Below are 14,074 nucleotides of genomic sequence, written 5' to 3' on the forward strand. Positions count from 1 at the left end.
GGAGAAGCAGGCTCCATGCACCGGGAGCCCGACGCGGGATTCAATCCCCAGTCTCCAGGATCGTGCCCTGGGCCAAAGGCAGGCGCTAAACTGCTGCACCACCCAGGGATCCCTCTTTTTCCTTTTTATTATTTTTTTTATTTTTTGCTTCTGCTTTTGCTGTTGTATCTAAAATATCATCACCAAGACCAATGTCATAGGGATTTTTCCTGTTTTCTTCCAGGAGTTTTACAGTTTTAGGTTTTAAATTCAAGTCTTCAATCCATTTTGAGTTTGCCCTTGAGAATAGTGTGAGATGGGATCCAGTTTCAGTCTTTCACATGTGAATATCCAGTTTTCCCAACACTATTTATTGAAAATACTCTCTTTCCCCATTAAATATTCTGGGCTTTCCTGTGAAATGTTAGTTAACCATATATGCATGGATTTGTTTCTGGGCTCTCAATTCCATTCCATCAGTTTCTGTGTCTGTTTTTATGCCAGTGCCATGCTGTTTGACCACTGTAGCTTTGCAGTATAGTTTTAAATCAAAAAGTATGATGCCTCCAGCTTTATTCTTCTTCCCCAAGACTGCTTTTGCTACTTGGGCTTTTTTTGTGGTTCCATACAAATTTTAGGATTGTTTTGTCTATTTCTGGAGCCCAGATTTCTGGGCACTTTCAGAATCTACAGTGTGACCGAGTTTGGCGGGCTTCTCTCCAGGGGCACCCTGACCATGGCCAAGAGGGGCTGGGACAACTCACCAACAACATCAAGGTCCATAGCCAGTACTGAGGTCTGCATGCCTACTATCCCATACAAGAGTGGGCATGAACCCTCCCAGGTCCCTTGGCCTTTGGTGCCGATGACAGGAACAAGTGGAATAGGGTGTGGCCAAGATCTCAGGGGCATGGAGCTATTTTTGGCTATGGCCAAGACCACAGTTGGTGAACCAGCTGCCTGGGTTCAGACCCTTCCTTCTCAAAATCCTCTTCTTGATCTTGGACTGTGCTGAGGCTTCAGTCTCCTACCTGGATTCCAGGGTTCCCACAAAGATACCTCTGTCCACGGACTGATGCCACATTGTTGGAGGCACAGGTATATCTTATTTAACCATCTTGCTGTCATCATCCCAGTATTTTAGTTCATATACTGGTTTCTGGACCCCCTCATCATCCTGAATCCTTTTATCTAATTACATTTCAAGGTTGTCTGGGATTTTTTCCTCTTAGAACACTCAGGGTAGGCTTACCCTGAGAATCACCATTTTTCAATATCTTTTTGAGCTTTGATACTGTTATCCACTAGTGGACTTTGTTTCCCAGCATTTTGGAGGGATTTAAATCACCAGGAGGTGAGGACAATGACCACATCCAGGCCCTAGGGGGGACACACACACATACCCCAAAATCAAACATTCTCCAAACCCATTCAGTGTTGCTCACAATTCCCCAGAGATTGTGGATTTCACACTTGCCATCCTTACACGGGTTCTTGGTTCACATCAGTTTCAGTTCCAATAGCCAGAGTGAGCCAGGCAGGTGGGGAAAGGACTTTTGTGACCAGGTAGAAACAGCTGTCCCGAGGTGCCCCTGTTTTCCAATTTTTCCCAAAAAGTCAGAAACCTAAATTTCTGGCTTTTGTCTGGGATTCTCCTGACTTCTGTAGTTTGCTAACAAATAGAATAATTTTTAAAGATTCTATGAGCCAAATAGATACATGCATCTGATTCAGAATAGACTAGAAACTTCCAATTTCAATGAAGTCTAGTGGAAAATAAATCTCAAAGGTGATTAAATTTCTGGGGCCAGAACTTTGGATCCAGCAGAGAAAGGGAGGTGTGGCAGGGGCAAGGAGAGTCACAGCCATCTCTTTGCCATGGAAATCCCATGGGAGGAGGCTTATTTTTTTTCTGTATTAAGAGATCAATGAGAGATTAATAATAATCCCATACATTGATGTAGCACTTCAAACCTGAGTGCTTGCTCATCTGCAATCTCAATTGATCCTTATAACAGTCCCATGAGCTTGTCAAGAACATTCAACACTCTCTTACCCAATTAAAGGGAGCCAAGGATTCACACAATTTCACTCACAGAAAGAAAAACAAAAAGAAAGAAAGAAGAAAGAAAGAAAGAAAGAAAGAAAGAAAGAAAGAAAGAAAGAAAGAAAGAAAGAAAGAAAGAAAGAAAAGAAAGAAAGTAACCTTTTCCAGCTTTCAGTGTTCAGTGGAAATGCTCGGAAATAAGTTCACTTTCCCCTAACTTTCATTTGCTCTCTTATCCTCCCTCTGTTCAGTACTCTCTGCTATTCTCTTGTTGCAAAAGGAAAAAGAGCATGTTCACAGAGCACGGGGCTGGGCAGCAGCAGGAGTCAGAGCCTGGCCAGTGAAATAAAACATATCTGGTGAGGTTTGTAATGAAAATACCACCTGGTGTTTGAGGATCCAGAAATGACCCTCACTGACTTGTTGATATCCAAAGAATCAAGCCTTGCCAGACCTCAGTCAGGTCCTTGGTCATAAAAAAAATAAAATATAAAAAAATCATTATCTGGAACCAATCTTTATAATCCAGTGGCTCAGAGATAATAAATGAGTCTCTTATCAAAAGTGGGGGTGAACATACCCATTAGGATAGCTTCTATTCAATAGGGAGAAAAACACACAGAAAATAACCATCGTTGGCCAGGATGTAGACAAATTGGAACCCTCATGCACTGTAGGTGGGAATGTAAAATTGGTGCAGCAGTTATGGAAAAAGTATGGTGTTTCCTCAAAATATTAAAAATAGAATTACCATATGATCCAGCCATTCCATCTCTGGGCATTCACCCACAAGAGTTGAAATCATGGTCTTGATGTATTTGCACACCCATGCTCACAGCAGCATTGCTTGCCATAGCCAAAGATGGAAGCAACTCAGTGCCTATTGAAGGATGAATGAATAAGCAAAACGTGGCCTATGTGTACAAAAGAATATCACTCGGCCTTAGAAAGGAAGTAAATTCTGACACTTGGTCCACAAGGGATGAACTTTGAGGACATGGTAGTAAAGAAGACAAATGCTGTGAGATTCTATTACAGAGCATTCCTCCATTCAGAGTAGCCAAGTTCACAGAGACAAGGAGTGAAAGGTGGGTCCGAGGGCTGGAGAGGGGTGGGGGGTGTCAGTGTTTAATGGGGACAGAACTCCAGTTTTACAAGAGGAAGGGTTCCAGAATAAGCAAGGATTGTTTTGGGGAGGGTGCATGGTTAATGGTATCCAGGCAGCTTCTCAGCCACCTAGGGCAGAGCAAAGATCCAAATATTGGGAGATGGGGCAGCCGGGGTGGCTCAGCAGTTTCGCGCTGCCTTCGGCCCAGGGCGTGATCCTGGAGACCCAGGATCGAGTCCCGCGTTGGGCTCCCTGCGTGGAGCCTGCTTCTCCCTTTGCCTGTGTCTCTGCATCTCTCTCTCTGTGTGTCTTTCTGTATCTCTCATGAATAAATAAATAAAATCTTTAAAAATAAAATAAAATAAAAGAATAAAAAACAAATATTGGGAGATGGGTTGTAATTCGAATGGGAGTATGTTAGCCGTAAACATGCACACTTCGTGACTTTGTGCTGCACCTATCTCCCTATATTGTAAGTGTAGCAGAGGGTCCTAGGACGGTGTCACCATAATTTTAGGCATCTCTGTGGTCTCAGGAAGGCTCCATGGAAAGACAAAACCCACAGGAGATGGGTGGATTCCTGGCCTGGCTCAGGATTAAGATTCCTGATAAACTGTGTCCAGTGGGGCAGCAGTCCGCTGGGATTGGGAGCAATGGGCTGAATAATGAAAATGCTTTCAAAGGATAATCCTAGACACCTGTGTGCACCTCATCTTACCCAACCCTTAAGGATACCTGGGCCAGATTCCAAGGAAGAGGAGATTCTACAGTTAACAATAAAGGAGATCAATTTTTTTAAAAATGGTACTCCACCCAAGGGATATTTAAAAGCTTATTGAAAGGAGAGAGATACATAGCAGGAAGAAATAAATTATGAAACAGACCACATACAGGTAGTCCATTGATTTATTACAAAAGTGCCAAGGCCACCCACAGAGAAAGAACTCACCTCTTCCATAAATGGTGCTGGCACAGCTGAATACTCATGAGGGGAAAACAAAGTTAACCCTTACCTCACACTGTGTACAAAAATTAACTCAAAATGGATCATAGGCTTTAATGTAAAAATTAAATCCCTAAAACATCTAGAAGAAAAACATTGAAGGAAAGCTTTGTGACTTTGCATTAGGCAGAAATTTCTTACATATGACAACAAAATTACAATCCTTGTAAACAGGGAGAAATTAGACTTTATTGAAATTAGAAACCTTTGCTCTCCAAAAGGCACCACGGAGAAAACAAAAAGACAAGCCACAGACTAAAAGTATTTTCAAATCCTGGATCTGATAAAGAACTGGTATCCAGAATATATAAGGAACCTCCATAATTCAGTAAGAAGACAAATAACCCAGTTAAAAATGAGTGAAAGACTTGAAAAGACACTTCACCAAAAAGTTGGACAAATAGTTAATAATCACAAGTAAAAAATTCTTGATAGTCAACAGGGGATACAAATTAAAACCATTATGCAATCCCATTACACTTACTAGAACAGCTATACTACAAAGGACTGTCAGGTGGCAAGGACTCAGAGGGGCACTGAATATAAAGGAATATAAAATGGGAAAATACTTGGTTTCTTTAAATGTTAAGCGTACACTTATCTTATAAGCCAGCAATTCCACTCCTACCTATCTACCCAAGAAAAATGAAAACATATGTGCACCCAAAAACTCGTACAAGAATGTTTATTACACTATTATTCATAACAGCCCCAACCTGGAGACAACTTGATTGTCCATCAACTAGTGGATGGATAAACAAAATGTGATATATCCACACAATGGAATATGACCCAATAATAGAAAAGGAAGATCCTACTAATAGGTTAAACAGCACAGACTAATACGTCAAAAGCTTTCTGCTACATGAAAGAAGCTCAACCCAAAACTCTACATAATAATTTCGTTTATAGGAAATTTCTTGTAAGGATAGGGCTTCAGAGATGATAAGCAGATCAATAATTGTCTGATTTTGAGGTTAGGAATGGACACAAGAAAATTTGGGGGGTGATGGAATTGTTCTAAGACCAGATAACAGTGATGGATGCAGAATGTATAAATTTACTAAAAATCATTGAACACTGCACTTAACAGTGGTTGAATTTTATGGTATATAAATTATACTTCAATAAATCCATTTCCCAAAAAAAGTATTCTATATGTTACCCAGAAACTCTACACCTATGAACCTATCCTTAATTCACCTCAGCAAAAATGCAAAATGACCTGTGCATCAATCTATTTACTATAGCGTTTTTTATATATGCAAAAGATGGGAAACACCTCAAATGTCCATCAGTAGAGGACTGATTGGCTGTAGTAAATCCATAAAATGGATACTCAGCACCTGCAAGAAGGAATGATGCAGATTATGGCATTTCCTGTAAAACAAATTCCCAAAAATACTGTTAAATGAGAGAAATAAAGCTGCCAAAGAGTTGGTAGTAAAGGAGTTTAAGAACAGGGGGGTAGTGATGTATTTAAATAGGTGTTTGCATTCCTTTCAATAAAGAGACCATGGCCAACATGCACATGAGAAAATGCTCTGCATCACTTGCCATCAGGGAAATACAAATCAAAACCACAATGAGATACCACCTCACACCAGTGAGAATGGGGAAAATTAACAAGGCAGGAAACAACAAATGTTGGAGAGGATGCGGAGAAAAGGGAACCCTCTTACACTGTTGGTGGGAATGTGAACTGGTGCAGCCACTCTGGAAAATTGTGTGGAGGTTCCTCAAAGAATTAAAAATAGACCTGCCCTACGACCCAGCAATTGCACTGTTAGGGATTTACCCCAAAGATTCAGATGCAATGAAACGCCGGGACACCTGCACCCCGATGTTTCTAGCAGCCATGTCCACAATAGCCAAACTGTGGAAGGAGCCTCGGTGCCCATCGAAAGATGAATGGATAAAGAAGATGTGGTTTATGTATACAATGGAATATTCCTCAGCCATTAGAAACGACAAATACCCACCATTTGCTTCGATGTGGATGGAACTGGAGGGTATTATGCTGAGTGAAGTAAGTCAATCGGAGAAGGACAAACAGTGTATGTTCTCATTCATTTGGGGAATATGAATAATAGTGAAGGGGAATATAAGGGAAGGGAGAAGAAATGTGTGGGAGATATCAGAAAGGGAGACAGAACATAAAGACTCCTAACTCTGGGAAATGAACTAGGGGTGGTGGAAGGGGAGGAGGGCGGGGGGTGGGAGTGAATGGTGACGGGCACGGAGGGGGACACTTGACGGGATGAGCACTGGGTGTTATTCTGTATGTTGGTAAATTGAACACCAATAAAAATTAATTTATAAAAAAAAATAAAATAAAGAGACCATTGCATTCTATATAGATTTTAAGATTTGCTTCCAGGAGAACTTCTTGCTGGTGTCCCCTTCAGTCCAGAACAGCCGTGTGGCTGAGCCCATGTTTAATTCTGTGACAGTGACAGCTGCCACATCTACACTGTGTCAGGACTCAGAGCCACCAACAGGAGGAGTCTCCTCAATCTGATAACCTGGGAGTCAAAAACATGGGGTTCAAGGAGGAAAGTGGACCCCAGTGCCATGTTGATCAATGCTTATCACCTGGCTCTCCGAGAGGAAAATTCTGATTTGCAGTGTTTGCCAGTTTCCGTGGTGCAGGTATACCCATCAGGGCCAATTTCAAGCTAATATCTTAACGTCTCTGAACCCAGTGCTGGGAAAAGCTGCACGTGATCAGCTCTCCTGGGGGTCCAGACCAGTTCCAGCTCATGGCTGGCAATGAGCTACCATTTCATACATTTAACTAGCAAATCAAAAAGCCTGACAACACCAAGTGTTTCATAGAAAGATGCATTAAAAGGTACTGGGTCGTAAATTGGCACAACTGCTTTGGAGAGCCATGCGGCATTGCCTGGTAAAACACAAAAACTGCAATCCAAAACTATTTGCAGGCTTCCACCAGGAGCTCTGGAACCAGTGCTTTTTGCAACATTGTTCGTAAGAGCAAAAAGTAGGAACAATTTAAATGTCCATCAGTAGGAAAAATTCATAAACAAATCATAGACCAGTCATTCAATAAAAAATGTCATCCAGCATTTAAAATTAATAAGCTAATATATGTAACAAGATGGCTGTGCCTTGGAAAACACAATGTTGTATTAAAAATCAAGCTTTAGGATGTTATGCATAACGTAGAACTTCTGTAAAGGTTGAAAATGCATGAAATGATACTCTGCAATACTGTAGAGAAATATTCATTGAAACATGATGAAATCATTTTAAATAAAGTAGGCAGATACATACCAAATTCATGATAATACTGCCTCTGGAGAGAGAAAAAGAGATTGAAACTGGAGAGGGTACAGAGGGTACTTTGTCTTTATCGTATTATTTGAGCTCCTTTAAATATTAAAAAATATTTATCTGAAATTAGAATAGCAACACATAAATGGTTTAAATTCTGGATTCTGAGTAATAGGGCATGGTGCTGACTATCTTTGCCTTTATGCTTTTCAATATTTCAAAAGCTCCTTCGAAACACTGAGGCACCACCTTTTATGACAGGTTCTCAATTCTGTCACTGTTGGCTGGTGAGTCCCACAGGCCAGATATCCTGGCAGTGAAATGCCATGAAAATGCGCTCATCTGACCACTTCCCATGCAGGTAGCATGGGACCATTGGGGTTTAATGCCCCCTCTTCCGACTTCTTCCTTTAAAACCTGGTGGTATCTCACGAATGTGCTATGGTGACATTTGTCACACCATATGTACAATAATAACATTGCTGTCTTTCCCATTAAGCCGTGAGACCCTCCTGGGTAGGATCTACAGTTTGCTCATCTCTGCATTCCTGGGCTCTGAGTGCATCACGGTGGCCACGGAGATTTGAATGAATCCGTGAATGAAGGAATCATCTCTGTTTTGCGCGGCCACCTTCTAAATTCCGTGGGAATGCTTGTGTCCCTCCCAAATTCACAGGTTGAAATCCTAACCCCCATGGTGGCAGTACTAGGAGGCCTTGAGGCAGTGATGGGGCCACAAGCCCTAAATACTAGGATTCACATTCTTATAGAGGAGACCCCAGTGACCCTCATCACCCGGTGAATGGGCCAGGACGTGGCCTCACCAGGCACCAGATCTGCTGGAGCTTTGACCCGGGATGTCTGGCACCTAGCACTGAAGAGATAAACGTCTGTTGTGTATGAGCCGCCCCGTCTGTGGTATTGTTACAGCAGCCAGAATGGGCCAAGACAGACGCAGTGCAGAAGTCACACCACTCTGTAAACAGGCCAATTAAATAATCACCAGGAGTAGCTCCTGTGGGGCTCACACACATGGTCGTGGGGCAGAATGATGTGAGCCTCTGGTAAGTCACTGGAATAGGAAGGCTCAAGCTCTGGCCCATGTGTGACTATAGTGACACCTGGAACAGATGGCTCTAGGCCCAGTGCTTCCTTCTGGCTCTTTTTTTTTTTTAATTTTTATTTCTTTATTTATCCATGAAAGACACAGAGAGAGAGAGGCAGAAACACATAGAGAGGGAGAAGCAGGCTCCCCGCAGGGAGACCCATGTGGGACTCCATCCCAGGACTGGGTCCCAGCCCTGAGCCAAAGGCAGAAGCTCAACCGCTGAGCCACCCAGGTGTCCCCCTTCTGGCTCTTAATTCAAGATAAGCCAATTCACCCAAACCATAAGAGAGTAAGACCTAGGATATTCCATCACTCTCATTTCTCTATTAGAGACAGGGACATAACTCCACAGAAATAGAGAAAACGGGGGCACCTGGGTGGCTCAGTTGGTTAAGCGTCTGCCTTCAGCTCAGGTCATGATCCTGCATCAGGCTCCCTGCTCAGCAGGAAGTCTGCGTATCCCTCTGCCTTTCCTCCCTGCTCATTCTCTCTCTCTCTCTCTCTCTCTCTCTCTCTCTCTCTCTCTCTCAAATAAATATATAATCTTTTAAAAAATCAGGAGGATAGTAAAGTGAGCTTATGGGAAAGCCAACCAAAGCACCAGTGTGTACACAGAATGGGGACAGTGGGGTGACCCAAAGAAGGGACAGTGCAGGGTATGGACACATGTTGGGGCAGGACATAAGCCTGATATAGTAAAGTGTGTTTACAGGAAAACTCATTTGTTCCTATCACAGGGGTCAAGGATGGGGAAGACCTGAAACCTCAGAGCATGTCCTCAGGACTCAGTGACTGAGTCGTTCAGCAAGCTGACCTGTGCTAAACTGGGTGACCTCTACTGCTTCTATAGTTCCTGAGAGCCTGCTCAGGAAGTGTGAATCTCAGTGACCTTGGCCAGCAGAGCAGGGTCGGTGGCTCACCTCATGCCTGGAGTCGCATCAGAACATCATCTGCATCAATGCCCTTGATCCTCACAAAACACCCCCAGGTAGGTGCTGTTATAATCTCTGCATCACAGATGGGGAAACTGAGGCCCTCCAGGGTTGAATAGTTAGATCTCCCAGCTTTTAGGTGGCAGACCTGACTAATGAACCTAAAGAGAGTCTGCCCCTCAACCAGCACAGCCTACTGGCAGCAGGAATCTTCTTCCTCCCACCAAAACAACTGCTGGGACCCGAATCCTTTACATGAGGGTACACACACCACACACGTGCACGCGTGCTCACACACACACACACACACACACACACACATACACACATGCCCCCATACACACAGACGCCTAGACACAAATGCGTACCTGGTGACACAGGATCCCAGGAAGTAGAGGCTCCAGAAGCTTTACTATAGCAGGTTTCATCCCAAGGGGCTCTCAACGGACTGTCCATACCATGGGAGCCTCACCATAACAAGCCCACCATAACAATGTAAGTTTCCAGAATACTCACCCCCACGTTCTAGCATACTTCCTAAAACATTTCTCATCAAAATCACAAAAACCCTTCAAGAAACAACAAGTGTTACTAATTTAAGTTACAGAGCCCTACTTCTAACGGGGACAGAAATGACTCAGATCGCATGAAATGTGACTTCCTACCTCTCCTTGGCAGTTAGAGGAAGCTCTTACTCAGAGGTGTCTCACAGGAAGGGAGAGAAAGCAGGAGATACGGAAACAGAATTTCAAGTCCCTCTTGATTCTGAGTCTTGCAGATACTGGACATCCTACTTTGTCTGTAAGGACTGTGTAAACCCTGTCTGTCTGATGTGTTTAGCTTGTGTATGTGTTGTCTCTAAGTCTCAGAACCCCCTGAATTATTACCTCCAGGGCCACGTGGGAAAACGAGCTGAGGAAAAGTTTGAAGTCCCAGTTAGCATCGCCATTATTGAGCTCATGAGCCCTGCTAGAATTCCAGTGGATTTAGGGAATTAAGACACCAGTGACCTTTTTTAGTCTAGCAGATTTACATAAGCCTAAGGCATGTTTGTTGAATGAATGAATGAGTAAATGAATGAATAACGAGGTGGACTCATCTTCCAGTTGTCCATCTCAACACAGAAGTGGGGGATGGTATTGCCACTCCACAAAGGACAGAGCCAATTAAAACACTTGCCTTGTGGGGCACTGGGGTGGCTCAGTCAGTTGGGTGTCCCGCTCTTGATCCCGACTCAGATCATCTCCAGGTCACGAGATCAAGCCTTGCATTAGGTTACACACTAGTCGGCATGCCTGAGTGGCTCAGCGGTTGAGTGTCTGCCTTCAGCTCAGGGCGTGATCCCAGGGTCCCAGGATCGAGTCCTGCAATGACTCCCTGCATGGAGCCTGCATCTCCCTCTGCCTGTGTCTCTGCCTGCCTCTCTCTCTCTCTGTGTGTGTGTGTGTATGTGTGTGTGTGTGTGTCGTGAATAAATAAATAAAATCTTTAAAAAATAAAAATAGTTTACACACTAGTCATGGAGCCTACTTAAAAACAAAACAAAACAAAAAAAAAACACTTGTTCTGAGTTTTCACCTCTGTCTTTAAGAGAAAAAAAAAAACTTCCCATCTCTGAGTTTCAGCTGTGATTTTGATATTTTAATTGTGCAAAACAGGGTCCCAGAAATGTGGGTCTTGGATGCATGTACTAAGGAGTTGATCTGGGAAAAGCGGAAAGGATATTATTGCTTTTCAGGGGGAAAAGTCCAGGAGTTCTTAAACAGTAATTGGGCACCGAGGGTCTCAGCAAGGAGAAATGGGATCTGAGAAACAAGCCTCAGGTCTGCAGGAAAGGAAATCCAAGGCAGAGAGCAGCCCGAGTGTGAGACTCTGCCTATTGGCCTTGTGGACGTGAGCTCCTAACCTTTTGCCCAGGGGCCGGGCCTCAGGCGAGGCATCAGAGCTGGATGAGCCAACAACTCAACCAACAATCGGTCTATATGTCCACTAGTACGTTCCACTCAGTTACATTAATTTCTCAATATTGTCAAAGCATCTCTTTTTTAGTGTATAAGTGATTCTACCTTTGTATAAACACACACACACACACACACACACACACACACGACTCATTCAAAGGTTAAAATCTGAAGTTGATAGACAAGCACCATCTCTCCCCTCAGTAATACTCCCTCCCTGCTCACCTCTCCCAGAAGGTGCCTCCTTTGAAGGTAGAGAAGTAAAGCAGAGACCTCTGGTTCAACCTCTCAAATCCCTAGAGATATCACCATTAGCAAAGGGAGAGTTAGAGCTTGGAAATAACTGCTGAAGGTTGGCAATTCTTGAGAGAAATTCAAGTATGTGCAAATTTCCCAAAGGTGAATCTTGGGCTGCCCAGTAAACTGAAGTTCCAGAGCTTTCCAGGAAATGAGGCTACCCCAAGATGGTGCTATGAACAGAAAAGTCTGACTCCAGGGTACACATCTTATTGGACCATTGGCATGGACTCCCTTGATGCTCTTCTCTTAATACCAAGTACAACGATGCTTTCCTGGGAATCTGCATCTGCCAAAAACAAAAGCCTCTTCACGATGCTCACAAGCTGAATCAATCAGCCAGGGAGCTGAGCTGCCCCAGCTACAGTTGGCCACGGATGCTCCTAGCAGCAGACAGTAAAGCCCTGGGGTAGACCTGGCCATGTGCTGGGTGGGGCCTATGACACCGTTTCTAGAAAGTCTGAAACCTAGGAACTTTCTCCTGAGGAGGACCATTTTCACCATGAAACTAAGCTGGAATCTGCAACCATAAGAAGCAAAATGGGGAGCTCAAGCAACACTTATCTGGTGGTAGCCTAGCACAGTTCCAGAAAAGGCAGAGGTGTTGACTCTTTCCACATTTAGATGAGTTCTCTTCTAGGTTAAAAGGGGGCAGAGAGAGGATCCCTGGGTGGCTCAGCGGTTTAGCGCCTGCCTTTGGCCCAGGGCGCAATCCTGGAGACCCGGGATCGAATCCCACGTCGGGCTCCCGGCATGGAGCCAGCTTCTCCCTCGGCTATGTCTCTGTCTCTCTCTCTCTCTCTCTCTCTCTCTCTCTGTCAATCATAAATAGCTAAATCTTTAAAAATAAATAAATAAATAAATTTTAAAGGGGGGGGCAGAGAATGTCTTTTTGTTCCTGTGATGGTTTATTTTATGGGTCAACTTGGCTAAGCTGCAGTGCCTAGTTTTTGGTCAACTGGCTGGATGAGGCACCCCCAACATTATAGAGAGTGATATGCTTTATCTCAACTACTGATCTACATGTGAATCATGTCTAAAAAAATACCTTCCCAGCGAGAGTCTGTGTTTTCAAATTCAGAATGAAAGTTCTGGCCTGCCCAGAATTCTATGCTTCAACTACCCATCAAGCAGAATTATACTCACCCATGCAAGTTCCAAAAGAAAAAATATTTACTCCTATGCATCACTTCTCAGAAAAATCCAGATGTAAGGCAAAGGATGTGTTAACCAGCCTTCTTGTGGGAAGTATCTCGCAACACATGCACACATCGAATTGTCACGCTTTCAAACATTATTTGTAAATTGTATCTCAATAAAGCTGGGGAGGAAAACAAATAAGAAGGTGCTCTCTACCAACAGGAAGGAAGAAACCAAGAACAATAACAGGATCCAATAACAGGTAAACCAAGGCGAGCTGTGAGGTTTGCTGATGTGTTGTGGGCAGCAGCAGCAGCAGCATTTTTGATGACTTCCTTCGGGCCAGGTAGTGATTTGGGGCCAAGCAGCGAAGCCAGAGTTTTAAGGCTGCATGACATAAAGCAGGATAAGGTGTGTGCAAAAACCCACCTGCTGGTGTCCCAGGTAAAATTAATGAGCTGGTCTTATCAGCAGAAACCCAGAGTTGGCTCCAGGGAGCTGTCGGCTGGGAACCCGTCCCGCAAAGTGCAAACAGTAAGCAGAAGTTCGTGGAGAGCAGTGTCTATGCAGGAGCTCAGCTGGTGCGGTCCCACAAGGAAACAGGCTCTTCCGTCCTCTCTGCTCTGGCGATCAGCCCGATCAGTCCCATGGGGGGCATTCTAGGTGAGCCACACAGCAGCATCCCCCAGGAGGGAATGTCCCAGGTCCTGGGGTGGGGAGCAGGAACCTCTCAGGTCGAGATCATTTCTGTGTTGCACATTATGTTGCTCAGTATCCCTTGTATGACATCCACTGAGAAAGTCCTTAGGTAGTTTAAAACCAGAAAATGACAAATGGGCCAGCTTTATTCCCCATTAAATAATGTGACTCAGACAATGCTGATTCCCTTATCGCCCAGACCAATAGGATTTCCGGTGCCAAATTTAAAATTTAATCACAGTAACTTAGTCCTTGAGGGAGCTTACTTGTTCCTTTTCATGGCTTTGATTTATTTTTCTTTTCCCATAATCTTATTGGATATGTCTTTTATTCTAAGCAGCCTTAATATCTCCCTGGGAATCTCCGGCCCCATGAATGCCTCACAGTTAGTAAAATTTACAAGAAACAGAATCATCAAGGCATGTCTACAAAAACAGTTTTAGGAGAAGGAAGAAAGACGGATGTTCAGAGCATCGTGACCACAAGCGGCAATGATGTGCTTT

Source organism: Nyctereutes procyonoides, unplaced genomic scaffold, assembly GCF_905146905.1.
Source record: "Nyctereutes procyonoides isolate TBG_1078 unplaced genomic scaffold, NYPRO_anot_genome, whole genome shotgun sequence".
NCBI lineage: Eukaryota > Metazoa > Chordata > Mammalia > Carnivora > Canidae > Nyctereutes > Nyctereutes procyonoides.